Source organism: Schistocerca nitens, chromosome 5 (genome assembly GCF_023898315.1).
Source record: "Schistocerca nitens isolate TAMUIC-IGC-003100 chromosome 5, iqSchNite1.1, whole genome shotgun sequence".
NCBI classification, from domain to species: domain Eukaryota; kingdom Metazoa; phylum Arthropoda; class Insecta; order Orthoptera; family Acrididae; genus Schistocerca; species Schistocerca nitens.
In genome coordinates, this window is record NC_064618.1 from 493,318,030 (window position 1) to 493,336,762 (window position 18,733).

General features: G+C 41.4%; 1 long non-coding RNA gene across 1 annotated transcript in view; it reads right to left on the minus strand.

Annotated features, from left to right (window-relative positions):
* LOC126260911 (uncharacterized) overlaps positions 1-18,733 on the minus strand; it is a 118,004-nt gene that overhangs the window by 39,507 nt on the left and 59,764 nt on the right. The window contains exon 2 of the long non-coding RNA XR_007546662.1: positions 14,995-15,100. This is a non-coding gene — a long non-coding RNA (uncharacterized LOC126260911). The remainder of the gene's footprint in view (positions 1-14,994; positions 15,101-18,733) is intronic.

Below are 18,733 nucleotides of genomic sequence, written 5' to 3' on the forward strand. Positions count from 1 at the left end.
CTTAATATGAACGTATAACAGCGGAATTAGCGTATATCATGGTCTAAACTGCCCTCTACATACCACTACCGTACAACATAGTTATAATTCAAGTGTACACATTTGCGCCATCATCCACCCTAGGCATCAAAACTAGTATGGAAAAATTCACTGTTTTGCTTCTTAACGCATAATTTTAAAGCTGTTTAAACGTCATCCATTTCATTGAATCTGTAACCACTAGGTTGTCTTTCACAGGTCCAAACAAGTACAACTCATATGGGGCCCAATCAAGGCTGCAGGGTGCGCGAGCCACCACTGACCAGCCCATTTTTGCAGTCGTTTGAGTTGTGAAAAATTATTTGTGGGGATTAAATCATCGCCTCACTAAGTTTCTTAACTGTTCGCCCACATTGCTGAAGTCGTTTTCAGTGCCCTCATACGCTTCCTTCATGCACGGATTAAAATAGCTTTAAAACCACGGATCGAGGAGGAAAATCTTGAAGTTTTCGAAACTGGTTTTGCTGCCTGGATTCAACGATGGTGCGAATGTGAAATGCAGGTGAGTATTTTGAAAGGTAGTCTTGCGTAAAAGACAATTCAGGCTATGGTCTGTACTAATTTCGCTGCTGTATATTCATTTTTTTTTATTTCGCAGGAGACATTATAATTTGATCGACCCTTGCAGTTTTAGGTAAGTAAGGTCATTTATGGTAGTAATGTCAAGTGCATTGAAGAGAGAGAGAGAGAGAGAGAGAGAGTAGGGGCAAAGAGCTAGGTCACTGGAACGGAACGAAAGCTCAATTTTTTTTTTCAGATGAACCATCTTGGTATTTTCTTTTGGAGATTTAACAAAACCACGGGTATTCTAAATCTTAACCGCTGGTGGAAAGAGAGAAACGGGTGGGGTCAGGAGGAAGATCTAGAAAAGGGGACACGGGACAGAGTAGCCCCTTTTAATTTCTTCTGATGTCACCTTCACAACAACGTCAACAACTGCTGTGGTAGCTGTATTGAAATGTTTAAAGCCGCTTATCACGAGTGTTCGCCTTAACCATAAGGCAATCTCAGCACGAGCACTTTCATTGTCAGCTATGTCTTTACTTCGATTTCCGAACATTCCAGCCAGAGATTCTCCCACAGGGAGAAATAGCACCACATGAAGGAACACATTTAGTGGAGAGTTACTAACGGAAGACAGGAAATCCGGTCTGGCACAAATTTTCATACTCATTATATCGCAGGTTCGGCATTTACAGGTGATTTTCACTGCAAAATGGTTCAAATGGCTCTGAGCACTATGGGACTCAACATCTTAGGTCATAAGTCCCCTAGAACTTAGAACTACTTAGACCTAACTAACCTAAGGACATCACACACATCCATGCCCGAAGCAGGATTCGAACCTGCGACCGTAGCAGTCCCGCGGTTCCAGACTGCAGCGCCAGAACCGCTAGACCACCGCGGCCGGCATTTTTCACTGCAAGTTACATGTCTGGCGTATTGCTATCTTTTGGTCGCATGCCTTACAGCACATCGGATCAGATTTTGATTGGATCCAAGACTTCCTGATGGAGAGATTTCAGGGACGAACTGAAAGCAATCGTCATATGTGAAAGTAATGTAATAAAGCTCTTACTGTTCACGATACTCGAGAGTCGTTCAAAAATGTCCCATACTTTTCTCAGAACATGTTCGTTCTTAAGAAGTATAATTTGGTGGAAGAATCAAGGACTTTTTACACATACTTTTTTTCTACATAGCCTCTCAAGTTTGCGGCCTACCACCAGCGTTGAACAAAGATCATGTACTCGTATTCTCTGTTCATAAACGCTCTTGCCCTATGGCTCGTACTCATGTTTTTACTGTATGAATTACGCTCTCTTCACCTACACAGTGTGCCCACTTAGAAAATCCTAAGAACTCCAAACAGATGGGAATCCGAGAGCACAATGTCTGGACTACAGAGGTTGATGAAGCAACGATATCCTACCTAATTTGGTGATGCATTTCCAGGTTCCGAGACTTGTGCGTAAGCATGCTTTCATGCTTTGCCGTGTTGGAGCAAGATTTCTTTTGCATTCTTGTCTGACTGAACAAGTTGGAATCGGTTTCTTAGCTTGTTATCAATGGTTGAATCTTTTGGAAACAGACGCACGAGAATGACATTATCAGTATCGCAAAAGACTGCCATCATAACTTTATTCTTGTGTTGGTGATTGCGACTGGTGTCATTCCAATGACTGTTTCCAGCTCAATGTGATGCACCTCCCGTCATCTGTAACAACCTACGGCAGAAAGTCCACTTCACTGGTCTCAGATTGCTCTAACAGATGAGATGATTTTGTGGTTTTTTTTGTCATTCGTGGAACCTGCCGTCAGCATACCTTTGAATATCCAGGTGTCTCAGTCATTCCACACGGGCTTCCAACAGCTGCAGAGGCAACTATCGAGTAGTCATGCCCCGCTCTGTTCGAATAACGTCACTCGCGCGATTCACCGTGTCGTGAGGAGTGGCTCTGACAGGGTGTCCCGAACGTGGCCGACCAGGAAGCTCAGTATCTGCCCTTCCTGACTCTTCAACTCTGTTTAGCCATACCCGAAGTACTCCTATCAACTGCACCGCTACATTACATTGCACACAGACGTTTATGGATGTTCGCCGCGGTTGCGCAACCAAATATTTAATTACCGCTCGGTGCTTTTAACCAGTGTCTTACGTAGATGCCTCTTTGATGTTTCACTACGGCTCTGCCACCTGTCCGAATTGTTCTAAACTTCGAACACGTTAGAAGAAAGATCAGATTTGAAGTATCTAAAAACATTTTCCCGTATACATCTAAACGTCTGTAGAAAAAATGGGGTATAATTTATTGCACGACTCTCGTACATAGGGTAAGGTCGGTTGGACTGACGAAGAGTCTAAGATGAGGAATTCTGTATTTCTCCATTAACTCTACAGACATGCATTATAGTACTGTTTCCTTAGCGCGCTCTGCATCCATGTTTCTTGAATTCGACTAGCCTGGTCATTTTGTTTTGTTGAGAACAGAGGCTTGGAAGTGGATACTGCTTTTGTAACCATTTTTCCAATGGTTTCAATAAGTTTCATGTAAGTAATACTTTTATATTAATGAATATTAGTTGATACCTCTTACTTCTTATAGTTTCACTGATGCTTTAAGAACGGTTTAGTGAAATATTCTGTAAGATTTTTTGCGTGTGTAAGTCTGTATCCAAAATGCCGACTGTGGCTAAAACGGCAATTATGCAAGGCTAAGAGGGAGAATTCGTCATCTTACCCTCCCCTCTCTGTTGCCATGCTTCTAAGACCATTGTTATTGTACACTCGTGTCATTTTCATTACAAGCTACACAATAAATATGGAGAAAGTATGTATAAGGTAGAAGGCATCAATGAAAGGGGCAATACAGCACGTAAGAAATAGAAATCTTGTTACTGCCGACGCTAGAAAGTTCAACCTCCCTTAAGCTCCTTTACGTCGCTATGTAAAAAACAGGAGAGAGAGAGAGAGGCGATGAAGTAAGCTCTGCTTTTGTTCCTATTTAAATATATTTGGAAACCTCATTTTAAATTAATAACTTATCCACTTATTTTTCATTAAAAATAAAATTAAAATAAACTCTTTAAAATTTTTGTTTTTAAATTTTTCGAAAATCTCATTAAGGATCTAGTAATTCATTGCTCATTTTATTCCAGGATTTGCCAAAAATGCACGCAGGTTTAAAAACACCTATTATGATGAGCAGTTAGAAGAACTGGAGCAATATGTCATCGATTTAGACAAAAGAGCTTATGGACTTGTTATGCCTGACTTCGTTCAAATTGTCTACGATTATGCTGAATTTATAAATATAGAGCACAGATTCAGCAAAGCATAAAAGATGACAGGAACGATTGCATTCAAAATTTCATGACACGGCTCAAGTTCGCTTTTCGTAAAACGGAACCTATGTCGGCAGCTAGATTGGCTGCATTTGATGAAATAGATGTAGAGATAATCTTTCATGTGTGTAGAGAAATAAGAACAAAATACAATTTTGAGAACACCAGATTTGTAATTTTGATGAGACAGGATGTTCAACTGTTATCATATCGGTACCACTAGTACTGGCAAAAGAAGATTAATAAAGTTTTCGTTTGCTTAGAGGGAACAAATGCTTCACCTCCGTTACTTCAAGCTGCTTCTAAAGGAGGTCAACAAAAAGAAGAAATAAGGTGTCGTCTCTACACATAATCAGCACACCCATGAAAATAGCTTTGGAAGAGAAGAGACAACGAAAGGAGGGCAATTATAAGAAGAAACAAGAAAGAAAAATGAAGAGAAATAAAAAATTGAAAGAGACTCCGAATACAAAGGCAAAACAATGAACAAAGGCACTAAACGTAAACATGTGTTTGGTGGAGGTTTTGGAATGAAACAAAGAAAGGATCTTAGAAAAGACTTTGGCTATTCATCTTGACGCTCATCCATCAATTGAGTACGCCGACAGCGATTTCGATTATGTCGATGAAAGAAACGGCATCCTTTATGGTGAGGTTTGGAATAAAGAAACACGGTATCAATGTTCTCGGTGCCAATGGTGGGCTCAAGAAAATGTATGGGCATAAAGTACAGAGAATCCAACGAGAAATGTTATATTTGTTACTTGTGTGTTAAATAAATAACTATCAATAAAATGTCTGTTTTCTAAATAAAATGTTCATTTCGTCATCTTATCCATACCCTAAAGTCACGTTACCCTCCCTGTAGAGTAAGTTGGTGAATGATACTATCACTACCAAAAATATATCTATGTAAAAAATCTTCAGTTTTACGAAATGTTTAAAAGCTTGAATCTGAAGGTGATACAGGAAGGTATAACTTTTCCGCAAATAAACTATTTGACTTTAAAGTAAAGGCCAGAAAAATCATAATATACCTTAATGTCGTCAACTTAGCCGACTATACCGTAAATGACGTTGCTGCTGTTGGTTGAGGGTTTGAAGCGATTAAACATCTGACGTCATCAGTCTGTTATGCACTTCCCAGAACGGAATCCATGTACCCTGTCAGTCTGCGTCTAGAGTTAATTCCATGCGCAAGTGTTGAGGACTTATTCTAAACATTTGCGTAACGTGTATCTGAGACGGGTTGGGTGCACTATCCCGGTACTCAGGTAGTGATACGTGGTAAAACATCTGGAAACCACCTTTAACCTGGCCAGATCACAAACCTTCGTCGTAAAATAGAGAGGCGGATTCTACTCGAGTCAAGCTCGCCTCGATCAGTACGGGAAGCGGCGTGTCCACACAAGCGGCTGTACGTGCAGGTTGTATACAGGTGGGTCAGAAACAGTCTGATAAGCTTGTAAGGGCGTTGTAGGGTAGGTTGTGCTGGGAAATAATTGTTGAGGAAAAAATCGATAAGTTGCGCTGTTCCCGACTTAATTAGTAATGCAGATAGCCAATCAGGTCGCTCCGCGCGTAAATTCAAGCGGCCATCCAGATACAATTTGTGTCAGTTCTTCTCATAGCGTAGATGGCAGAGCACGAGACTGCTCAGACTTTGAATCGGGTTAGATCCTTACTATTGTCCCATGTTGAATTTTTGTATCGCTCTCTTACCCGGTTTTAGGAAACCAAACGAAGAACACGTTCGGTGACACCGCCTCTAACGGGCCGCTTGAATTTGAGTGCCCAGCTCCAGATTGGATAACTTCAACGCTAATTTAATCGGAAACGGTGCAACATACCGAATTTTTTTATAACAGTTATTTCAAAGCACAACCTACCTTGCAACATCCTTACAAGATTATCAGACTCTATTTGACCACCCTGTATAGATAACCTCGTACATAACGTCGGAAATCCGGTGAGACTGTTAATGGATCATACAGTGGTACATAAGAAATTGTAGCTAAATACGTAAAATCCGCAAAGAACCTACGCTTATTGCAGAGACCCCTATCTGATCCTTAGTAAAAACATATGTAGTGCATTTCGCATAAAACAGCGGAAAATCTCATTATTATTTGTTTGCAGACTTGGAGATTACTCACAGGAAACAGTCACAACTGTAAAGTAACTAGATAGATTTGGAGTGGAAAAATCACATAAAACTACTTGTACGAAAAGTGTATTCCAGACAGATATTAATACATGAGGTAACTCACTCACAAAAGAGGTGTCTTACAAGGGAACCTCCCCATCGCACCCCCCTCAGATTTAGTTATAAGTTGGCACAGTGGATAGGCCTTCAAAAACTGAACACAGACCAATCGAGAAAACAAGAAGAAGTTGTGTGGAACTATGAAAAAAATAAGCAAAATATACAAACTGAGTAGTCCATGCACAAGATAGGCAACATCAAGGATAGTGTAGGTTCAAGAGCGCCGTGCTCCCGTGGTTAGCGTGAGCAGCTCCGGAACGAGAAGTCCTTGGTTCAAGTCTTCCTTCGAGTTTTGTTTACATTCTTTATTTTCGCAAAGTTATGATCTGTCCGTTCGTTTATTGACGTCTCTCTTCACTGAAATAAGTTTAGTGTCTGTGTTCTGCGACCGCACCGCAAAACCGTGCGATTAGTAGACGAAAGGACGTGCCTCTCCAATCGGAACCGTAAACATTTGATCGCAAGGTCTTAGGTCAACCGATTCCTCCACAGGAAAACACGTCTGATATATTCTATACGACACTGGTGACGGCAAGTGCGTCACGTGACAGGAATATGTTGTCGACCCACCTAACTTGTACACTTGGCGAATGGGTAAAAAGATTCTTCTACCTTGCCCGATTTAGGTTTTCTTGTAGATGTGATAATCACTCCCAAAAAAGTGATGACGGACAGATAATAATTGTCTGAAAATAAAAAATTAAACTTTCCACTCGAAGGAAGACTTGAACCAAGGAACTCTCGTTCCACAGCTGCTTACGCTAACCACGGGACCAAGGCGCTCCTGAGCTCACTCTCTACTTGATGTTGCCTATGTTGCACATGGACTACTCAGTTTGTATACTTTGCTTAATTTTTTCATAGTTCCACACAACTTCTTCTTGTTTTCTCGATTGGTCTGTGTTCAGTTTTTCAAGGCCTTTCCACTGTGCCAACTTATAACTAAATCTGAGGGGGGGTGCGATGGGGAGGTTCCCTTGTTAGACAGGATTTTCAGTAGTACTCGACAATTTTGGACCGTTACCCGGAAATGTTAACAGAGAAGATCCAAAGAAGACGTCGCGTTTCGTCACAGACTCGTTCAGTAAACGCGAGAGTTTCATCGGGACGATTTACAAAACCCAGTGACGACCGCTAAAAAGTGCAGCGCATCACGGATAGATTTACAGTTTAAAATTCGAGAAACTACGTTCCATGAAAGATCAGGCAATGTGTAATTTTCTCTTATATACATGTCACCAGTACTACGTCGATAAAAAATTAGAGAAATTTCAACCTAGACGGGGGATTACCGACGGTCACTCTTCCTGCACGCCATTCGCAAACTGAAGAAGAAATATTGGAATGAGGGTAATACCCGAATCACCCTCCGCCACAGAACGTAAAGTTCAAATGGAGATTGTATGTCTAAACATAAATGTAGCTATCTCGGCTCGCAGGTCACTCCACGTCTATCAGCTGGCGAGCTGCGAATGACCAACGCCAGAAACACCACGTTCTCCAGAAAAATGCAGGTGCGGTGCGAGCAACGGATTGCGTGTGGTTGTCAGGCACGCGTTACGGAAACAAACATCGGGGCGATTATTACTCTCTCAGATGCCGAATCTCTTGTAGAAACAAATTTATATTTTATGTCTTAATGTAGGGTTGCAATTAATTGTAAAAAATTGTGACAAATGGAAATTTCCACAAATCAATAAATTTCTTTAGTAGAAACGTACCAATCACTAAGTTTCTACAAAGTGGTGATGTCCTACGAAAGTATCATTGTACAGTGACAGAGTCATTTACAACAGCAACAAGAACAGTTGGAACGATGCGACCCTGTTTCATCATCTGTTGTGCGTTTCATCATGTGCAATTTTTGTCTGGTTAAGTACACAAACACCCGCCAAAAACAATAAAAGAAACTCTCCCGCACCAGAAGTTCCTACGAAACACGGCTTCTGTTATGCAGAACAAACGAAACCGCTGGACATATTCGTTTCAACAGTGACAACAGACACTGTTATCTTCTCTAACGAAACAGTATCTTCATAAGCGGGGGAGGGGTAGGGAGGGGGGTAGGAGGCGAAGGAACGTGACAGAACTAGTCAACACAAAACATTTGTGCGCATTACATCTGCAAAAGAAAACTAACAGCTAACCAAACGTATCTCTATGACTGTGTCTGATCTGAGAAGTAAACGTGTCGTAGGGAAAGGAATACAGTTGTGAAGGGAGCATGGGGAAAGGAAGTGGGAGTGTTTAATATTTCATCCTCATCGAAGAAATAGAGAATAACAGGCTGTTCATATAAAAAAGGGTTATCTCATCTTTATCTGAAGTGAATTAGGGACGTTGAGTGTAACATAGACTGGCTAAGTTAAAGTCCAGTAACTGCCCTATATCACAATTAGAAGCAGAATACGAGATAGTACAATAACATGAAAAGTCATTTATAAGAAGATATTATATAATTATCAAACGAATACATCACAAATAAGAATAAAGCAAGTTACTTTTCAAATATATTGAACATACAGAGAGAGAGAGTTCACAGAAAAATCCAGAGTTTCTCATTCGGGTCGATGTGTCTTAAAACATAGGTCCCCGAAAAAATAATAATCTTTAGGATTTCTCGAAATGAAAATAACAATCAAAAACGAAATTAGCACAAGATATACTCTGATGAGTCAAAACATAATGACCAATGCCCACGGCGAGATTGGATGCCGCTGTAGGTGTTTGGGCATATGATGCGGAATCATTCCAGCGATGACACAGGCCGTAAATGGGGACATCCACTGACAAAATGCAGACTTTTCTGGCCCAGCGCTTCAAAACGAGTATTTCGGAATTGGCAAAAAAGGTCGGCTGTTCGCGGTCTACAGTTGTGAGCATCTATGGAAAGTGAAGGACGGTAGAACCACGCGTTGGCGACAAGCTATTGGACGTCCATGTCTCATCACAGAAACCGGTGTCGGAGACTTGTCCAATCCGTAAACCAAGATAGGTAGCAGATTGTGACAGATCTAACGACAGTGTACAATGCTGGTGCACATTATTGGACATGTGGGTCCGAAATGAACGACCCCTATGTGTACCCATGTTGAACCAACGACATCGTCACATACGATTGCATTGGGCACGAGACCATCGAGACTGGACCTTAGATCAATGGAGACTTGTCGCCTGGCCGGATGATTCCCGTTTCTTATTTCACCAGGTCGATAGTCGTGCCTGGATACGCCATCATACAGACGAATAGTTGCTCGAAACGAGCATTGGGCCACGGACGCAGGCCGGTGGGACCAGTATTATTGTGCGAGGAATGAGGGATATTCACCTTGGCTTACATGGGACCTCTGCTAGTAATCGTATGTACCAGACGGCAATAGGCTTCGTGAACATTATTGCGGATTCTTTGTGTTTCATCTCTTCCCCGACGGCACTGGCTGCTTCGAACGGCATGACGGTCCGTATTATCAGGCCACAGTCGTGCCGTAGTGTTTTCAGGAGCATCATGTCTTGGCCATTAAATTAGACTGATCTGAACTTAATGCAACACATCTGGGACGCTATCAGCAGCCAGCACCGCGTCCACAAACAACTTTCCTGTAAGTTACGGGGATAGTGCGTCGTGTGAGTAGACATATAGTGTCAAATACCTCCAGAAACCTAGTCCAATTTATGCAACGTAGAATCGTTGCTGCACTTCGCTACAAAGGAGGACCAACACACTATTACGCAGAAGATCATAATGCTCTGAATCATCCGTGTATACAAAAAGCATCCGGACAGTAAACATCTTAAATAATTAATTTTAATGCAGTGAGTTCACACAAAGAAAAATCGATAGCAAATAACTTAAATTTCCATGAAAAGAATAACAATAAAGTCTCCGTAGACTTGCATTTCATCACAAAAATATGTTTGCTTGTGTAGCGTACGATCGACAGAACTATCAAAACATAATCTACAGCTCGTGGTCTAGTGGCTAGCGTTGCTGCCTCTGACTCAAGGGGTCCTGGGTTCGACTCACTGCCGAGTCGGGGATTTCTCCGTTCGGGGATTGGTGTTTGCGTTGTCTACATGATTTCATCATCATTCATGAAAGTGGCGAGGCTCGACTGTGTAACAATTTGCAATTTGTACAGGCGCTGACAACCGCGCAGTTGAGCACCCCACAAATCAAATATCATCATTATACCAAGAAACAATCCCGACATTTAATATCCAAACAAGTCTTTATGCCAAATATAATTTTCCTGTAGGCGAAACTTTAATTTACACATATTTTGAAAAGCAATATTATTATGGCGGTTTTTCATGGAAAAATAAAGATATTAATCAAAACAGAACAGTACATCATAAGGCTACATTGATCACCTATATGTGTACCGTAAAATTAACGCCTGCGATTGTTTGTTTCTTTAATCTGTTACATTAAAATGCCAATTTCTTTAAATAGGTAAGTGCACCCCTTAGTGTAACAGAGTTTGCAACTTATAAATGGTGCATGCAGACCGTGAACTCCAAAAACTAATGACAGAGCAAAATGGCGCAATAGTTAAAACACTTGACTCCTATCTGGAATAAAGCGTTTCATTTCCCCTCCGACAATCCTCATTTAAATTTCCGTAAAACCCGTCACGGACGATTCATACTTATTCACAGAGTCGCAGTCCTGTCTCTAAAAACCTCCACGTAAGATGTAAACTATAACCTTACTTTCTTAAATACCGATGAAAACCAAACTAGTCACAGGAAAATACCAATAACTTTATTTTGTTTTGCTTCAGTTATATCGGAATAATTGATATCTACCAATTGCGTTACCAATTTTGAAACGATGAAAATAAAAGCATTTTCAGTGACAAGAGTATGACGAACAGCAACACCGGTAACACGATAATTTTAATTACAGTTGTCTTACGTATCATTCCAGTTATGAACATTCGTTGATGGTATGATTTCGGATTTATCTTTGACGTGTCGATTCCGACACCCTTCTGCACTGTATTTCGACGACAGACCAACATCGTCGTACAAGCTGAATGCTACTGAGATAGAATAATTCAGGAATCTGTTGTACTAAGAATGTCTGAAAATTGTGTAAATCGAGGCAAAAGTTTCAGTTTAAGCAAGTATTTCGATGAGGTATTCAAGTTCTTAAAATTTCACCGATATTTCATCTGTCAGAGACGGTACGAAGTAACGATAACACATGTAGAAGAATGTAGTAGATGTTACTAGCCGATCTGCTCTGCATAATAGGGGTGCGACACCAACAACATCTCATAGTGTAGAAACCCCGACACTAACTTTCCCAATTTGGAGCACCAATGGTTCACTGCCAGTTCGCCAGGACTCAGCCGAAATGAGTGAAAAATTATACAGTTCCCCGCCCTATCTTCTTGGATAGGGAGCGAGAGCAGAATAAAAGACCTCACTGAGGCCTAGGCGGAAAGTATACATAAGGGCACAGTTCGGAGCATATTCAGGAGACGACTTCACTGTCCTTTGAAAAATTGTGCTCAACAACGTACTTTCCATTGTTAACACATTAATCAGCCAGAACATTATGACCTATCTAATAGCCAGTATGTTCACCTTTGGCACGGATAATAGCGGCGACGAGTCTTGGCATGGAAGCAATGAGGGCTTGGTAGATCGCTGGAGGCAGATGGTACCACATCTGCATACACAATTCACCTAATTCGAGTAAATTCCGGGGGAGGAGTTGATGAACTCTGACATCACGTTCAGTTCCATCATAGATGTGATCGGTCGGTTTCGGATATGACGAGTAGGAAGGGCGGGGGGGGGGGGGGGGGGGGGTAGCACATATATTGGAACTCGGCACTGGGTTCCTCGAACCGCTCCATAACACTCCTGGCCTTGTGACATGGGTCATTGTCTTGCTGAGAAATGCCACTGCCGTCGGGAAATATGATCCTCATGAAGGCTTGTACATGATCTGAAACCAGTGTACGATACTCGTTGGTCGTCTTGGTGCCATGCACGATCTCCACTCGACCCATGGATGCCCACGTGAATGTTCCACATAGCATAAAGGAGCCGCCGTCAGCTTGCCTCCGCCCCACAGTACAGATGTTAAGGTGCTGCTCGTCTGGAAGACGCCACATTCGCTCCCTCCCATCGGCGTGATGAAGAAGTTATCGGGATTCATCAGACAATGCAGTGCTCTGCGACTGTGTCAACGTCCAGTGCCGATGGTCAAGTGCTCTCTTCAGTCATAGTTCCCACTGTAGAGATGTAAACACTGACACATGCATGGGTCGTCGGCTTTGGAGGCCCATCGTTAGGAGTGTTCTATGACCTGTGTGTGTGCAGACCCACGTTTAATCTGCCCAGCATTAAAGTCTGAAGTTAGTTAGGCCACAGTTCGCCACCTGTTCTGTTTTACTAGTCTGCCCGCCCTATGACGTTCGACATCTGTAATGAGCAGTGGCCGCCCAATCCCATGACCTCTGGGCGTGGTTTCGTCATGGTTTCGCCACGTGTTGAAGACACCCACTCCAGCACTCCTCAAACATTCGACAAGTTTTGCAGTTTCCGAAATGCTCGCGCTGTGCCTCTGGGCCATCACAATCTGCCCTTACCCATTCTACACATGACAGCACACTCTCTGATACTACATGCACCGTACATCTGTCTGAACCGCAGTCATTCCTCGCCAAGTGATGCTGCTCTCACCTGGATGGGTTTATATCGATAGTAGATCGGTAGTCATAATGTTCTGGCTGAACAGTGTATATCTGAATTATTATCTTCCAAATCATATTAGCAAACAGAGTACACAAAGTTTCATTGCAAAAGTCGGATTGGAAGAAGAGATAATTCTAGTGAGTGGGTAAAAAAAAGAAAATAGGAAGGGAGTCCCACAGGGTTCAATTTTTGGCCCACTAGTATTCCTTATATATGTGAATTACATTTCCCGGCTGGGTCGGAAATTTTCTCCGCTCAGGGACTGGGTGTTGTGTTGTCCTAATCATCATCATTTCATCCCCATCGACACGCAGGTCGCCGAAGTGGCGTCAAATCGAAAGACCTGCACCAGGCGAACGGTCTACCCGACGGGAGGCCCTAGCCACACAACATTTCCATTTATTTATTTCACTTAACATTCATCAGTCATAATTCGTACTTTTGCAGAGTATACTAGTATTATAATAAACCCCTTCAGAGAGAAAGTAAATGAAGAAATAGTTAATAATGTTTTTCATAGAATTATTAAGTGGTTCTCTGAAAATAGTTTTCTCTTCATTTTGAGAGAATACATTACATTCAGGTGTGTATAAAAAAACGGTCATAATAACAACTGATGTACCACATGAACAGGAAACAGTAAATTGGGTAGAATGCTCCACATTTTTGGGCGTACCTGCTGATGAAAACTTTAAATGGAAGAAATGTACTATTGAGCTGCTCAGACTATTAAGCTCAGCTGCTTTTGCTCTTTGTATAACTGCTAACCTTAAAAAAACACCACCTACCATGTTAAGCATATTCCTTATGAATAATGTCGTCCAGGATGGCTTTCTAAGGTAACGCATCGCTTAGAAAAATTATTGATTCCACAAAATCAAACAAGAAGAATAATACGAGGTGTTCACACTCTTGAAGAAGTTAGGCGTTTTAAATGGGCCTACTCAGTACACATGTTATCTCTCCTAGAAGTCGTAGGGCTCACTTTTTCTAGTGTTTTGGGAGATTTTGGCAATTATGTTCTTGCAACGTGTAGATGGGGTCGTTCGAAAAAACACAGCTCATCATATGTTTCATGTGACGCTTAATGTCAACCGGAAGTGTCGATTTGTTTCCCGTTGCAAACAAAAATAATTTTAATGCGAATGTTACGTGCCCATACAATAGAGCGGTCCCAAATTAGTCTAATGTGGTATTCGTTTTATTAACAGGAACAGTAAAACACGAAGAACAGCCAGTACCCCAGCAGCGACTGAGTAACGCTGCTGCATGGCAGGAGCAGTCGGCGCAGGCCAAGGCAGTATGTGAGTCGCTGCTGGTTATTCTTCGTGTTTCACTGACCCTGTCAATACATGCCGATAAAACGAACGTCGCACAAGCCTAATTTAGGTCCGCTCTGTTGAATGAACATGTAAAATTTCGCTTTAAAAATCGTTTTGTTGTAACGGCAAACAAACCAACGCCTTCCGTTGACACCGGGTGTCGCATGAAAGTCGTCATGGGCAGTATTTATTTGGGCTGACTCCAGCTACACACTGCAAAAACTAAATTTCAAAATCACCAGAGATAATCCTTTACATTCAGAAGTATAGTAATATCGTTTCCATTAACTCTAGTAGAGTAAAGGGCCTATATTACCCATTATTAAAGCTCTCAGTGGCTCAGAAGTGAGGTCAAGATGCGTCAAGAAAAATTTTTGATCATTTGCCCAAAAATATAAGATATCTGCACAGGTAGCAGAGCACGTTATAAATTTAACCTAAAGTCATTATTTCTGAATAAATATTTCCATTCCGTAAACGAATTTTTATCTTAAAAACTGCAAAATTATACGAGTATGTTCACTAATATTAAAACTAACCATGTGTACATACCCTGTAAACCAACTTGTACCACGTCATTTCGATAAAAATTGTTCAAAAGATTTGTGTAACATAAAACCAACCCACTACCGGACTGAAGGGAACGCATCTAACTGTGTTGTGTCTAGAACACTGCGCCGAACATTCGAGAACACTGCCAAGTTCGCAGCGGTGGAGTGGGAGAGCTTTCCAGCAGTGTCAGTTCTGCAGCTACACGCCACTTTATAATTTTTTTAATGGTAGCTGCGGCACGGTGTCGGGACGTACCAGGTATGGCGTGAGGCAGAGGCAGCATTGCTGGCCCCTGGCGAGCAGGCGATGGCCTTCGCGCACGCGCAGAACCGGCACCTCCTGCAGCAGCTCAGCGGGCAACCTGCAACACACGCACGCCTCATCAGCGGGAGGCACAGACGTTCAGGAATATTCCATTTTCCCTTTTTTTGCAAATGTAGTCTCACCAAGAAGGTCTCTGACGTTCACCATTACAGTGTATAAGATCTATATGTACTCAATATGTATCCAGATTCAACTACATGTACATGATTACTCTGCCGTTCACACTAAAGTGTTTGCAGGGGATTCACAGAACCATCTTCAGACTATTTCTCGACCGTTCCACTTTCAAATAGCATGTGGGAAATATGTACAACTTAACCTTTCGGTGAGAGCTCTGATTTTGACCATTTTTTCGATCCTCATTTCTCCCTATGCAGGTGAAAGTCAACAAAATATATTGGCTTTCGGGAGAGGAAATTAACGATTGAAATTTCGTGAAAAGATCTCGCAGCAACGAGAATCGCCTTTGTTTTAATTATTGTCACCTCTCCTAGCTTATATCCATCACGCTATCTTCCCTTCCGTTTCACACAGATTTGTTGCATCTTCTAAGAGTTCTTCCAATACAGCCCAGTCTTTGGTTCACCTTCCCTACAACATTTTCTGATGTGATGGTTCCAATTTTGGTTATTTATATCCAAACCCCTTGGTATTTAGTGAATCTGTAATCTTTAAATTTGTGTTATCAATCGCATAACCTGAAATTTAATGGAATTTTTAATGGGGGAGAGTGTTCACCTTCAAACTTTCCCATCTGGACATTCCTATAACAGGTGTTTAAAATATGTTCTTATTCCATTTTAAGTGATAGCATTTTCTTTTTGAGCACCGCCATCTTTTCTTGAAACTACAAAAGTTATTCCGAAGAGTAAGATTTTCCAAATGTGAATAAATGTCACAAGTTACAGCACAGCCCTATACCTGCAACAAATATTCAACTGAAATTTAAAAATAGTTTCAATAGAGAAAATCTTGTTAATACTTCTTTAATAGTCTGTATATTTAATTATTACTCTATAGTAAGTGAAATCAACATAAATAGATATATTGCCAAAAACCAGTTACAAGTTAAATACATGTTGAAACAGAAGCTATTGTAAATTAATACAAATTTTCATACTCAAGGGCAGTAAAATCTTAAGACATTAAACAAATTCAGTTCATTTCCAAATATCACATGTTCCATAGCAGAAGGCCTCCTTTCATTGCAAGATACAAGACGGCGCAAGACTAGTTTTAAAAAATTATAGAATTTCACTTACCATGAAATTCTGCACCTGAAGATTAACAATATCTTCCAAACAGGTGTAGCAGCACGTAACTGTATAGAACTAAAAATACTTATAAATGCTGCACAAAACTCATAATGTCTCACAACAACAAAACCAGCAGAAAATTCCAGATAATGCTTATTAACGGTCTTTAGTGCACATTCCTTCATTTGAGTCTAAAATTGCTAATAGGCTGAAACACGGAAAAGGAAACATCGTGTCTTGCTAGGTCCACTGTCCTGAGGATACAACATTGACCCACACTCATACATCTCTCTGCTCCACGTATATATCTCGTCCAAATGATTTTGCAGTTCATTTTGATCTTCTGATGACTTTACTAGACGATGAAATTCAAACAGTTTAAAGATTAATAACAGCAGAGGACCTATAACACTTCTTTGGTGGAGTTTCACTAGATAACTTACATCAGTTACTACGAACTGAGACCTTTCTGAAAGGAAATCATAAATCCATTCGCAGAAATGATACGTCGTTCCACACGCACGCAATTAGATTATACATCGCTTTTGAGGAACGGTGTTAAAGGCCTTCTGGAAATCTATAAACACAGAATCATCTAGAGATCCACTGTCAACAGCGTTCATTAAATCGTGTGAATAAAGTGCTAGTTGTGTTTCACAACAAAGGCAAGTAACAAAGAAGTAACTTCCAAGAAACTTCCTGGCAGATTAAAACTGTGTGCCCGACCGAGACTCGAACTCGGGACCCTTGCCTTTCGCGGACAAGCGCTCTGCCATCCGAGCCACCGAAGCACGACTCACGCCCGGTACTCACAGCTTTACTTCTGCCAGTGTCTCGTCTCCTACCTTCTAAACTTTACAGAAGCTCTCCTGCGAACCTTGCAGAACTAGCACTCCTGAAAGAAAGGATATTGCGGAGGCATGGCTTAGCCACAGCCTGGGGGATGTTTCCAGAATGAGATTTTCACTCTGCAGCGGAGTGTGCGCTGATATGAAACTTCCTGGCAGATTAAAACTGTGTGCCCGACCGTAAGTAACTTCCAGATGACGAGTGAATGCTGTATGCGCTCCTTTATGCACAAGATGATGCTAAAAGTTCATTATACACTTTTGGAGCTTTTATTGGGGACAGTGAATGTATTACTTTAATCCTTTGAGCTCCAACAATACAAAAAAAATTAATTTTAAAATTTTGCACAAAACTGGTCTTTATCATCATATTAAGCAACGAATCGAAAAAAAAATCCACTGTTTTAAAGTGTGATTTCAGTTGGGAACCACTGAGACATACAGTTTTTAACCACCAATCGTTCCATGGGATATATTTGAAAGCGATTTCCCAGTTTTTCTAGACACAATCCCTCATCTCGAAACTTCTGTGAACTCACAACCCCTAAAACAAATTATATCCCTACATAATAAGCGAAAATACCCCTAAAATTTAATAAATTTTTACCAAAATTACATACTACTCCAGTTGAAGCAACTTAAAATAGCAGTAGTAGAAACTCCAATTTATGTTACAATAACATTAGATATATTTACTTTCACTTTAAATGGTCTCATCAATACGATCACTATAAAAAAAAAACACACTTGTCTCAATCATCTACAGTCACGTAACACAATCTCCACGCCGACTGTTGCTTTGAAAGCTATGACTGCCACAACGCACTACATTTGTAGAAGTACCTCAGTGTACTACTAGATGTGTCTGTCCTGCAATAGGATGATGGTTTAATGAGAAAGGCCCTGATACTTCAAAAAGAAATTAAGGAAATGGTGGTTTCAGGCTGAAACCAATGGTACTATGGGATTATACAATATGTCATCACATAAAACTTAGGTTTTTTTCTCGTTATGGGCAACACAATATCGCAAGTCTTAACAAAAGCCTATCGCAAGAGGATTGGGCTTCCGTTTACAAGAAAATCATTATTAAGATAGAAATATAGTTTCTGTGTAACAAGTTTTGGTACAGTCTCGCAAACGTGAAATTCACTTTCTCTTATGGGGTGTAAGGGGCAACGACCTTGCCGCAGTGGATGCACCGGTTCCCGTCAGATCATCGAAGTCAAGCGCTGTCGGGCGTGGCCGGCACTTGGATGGGTGACCATCCGCGCCGCCATGCTCTGTTGCCATTTTTCAGGGTGCACTCAGCCTCTTGATGCCAATTGAGGAGCTACTCAAACTAATGGTAGCGGCTCTGGTCAAAGAAAATCGTCATAATGGCCGGGAGAGCGGTGTGCTGACCACACGCCCCTCCTATCTGCACCCTCAGTGAGGATGACACGGCGGTCGGATGGTCCCGATGGGCCACTTGGGGCTTGAAGACGGAGTCCTACGGGGTGTAAACCAGTCGAGTGAAATTCCATTAACGAGTAAACCAGGCCACTCGTCTTCTGTGATCGATCT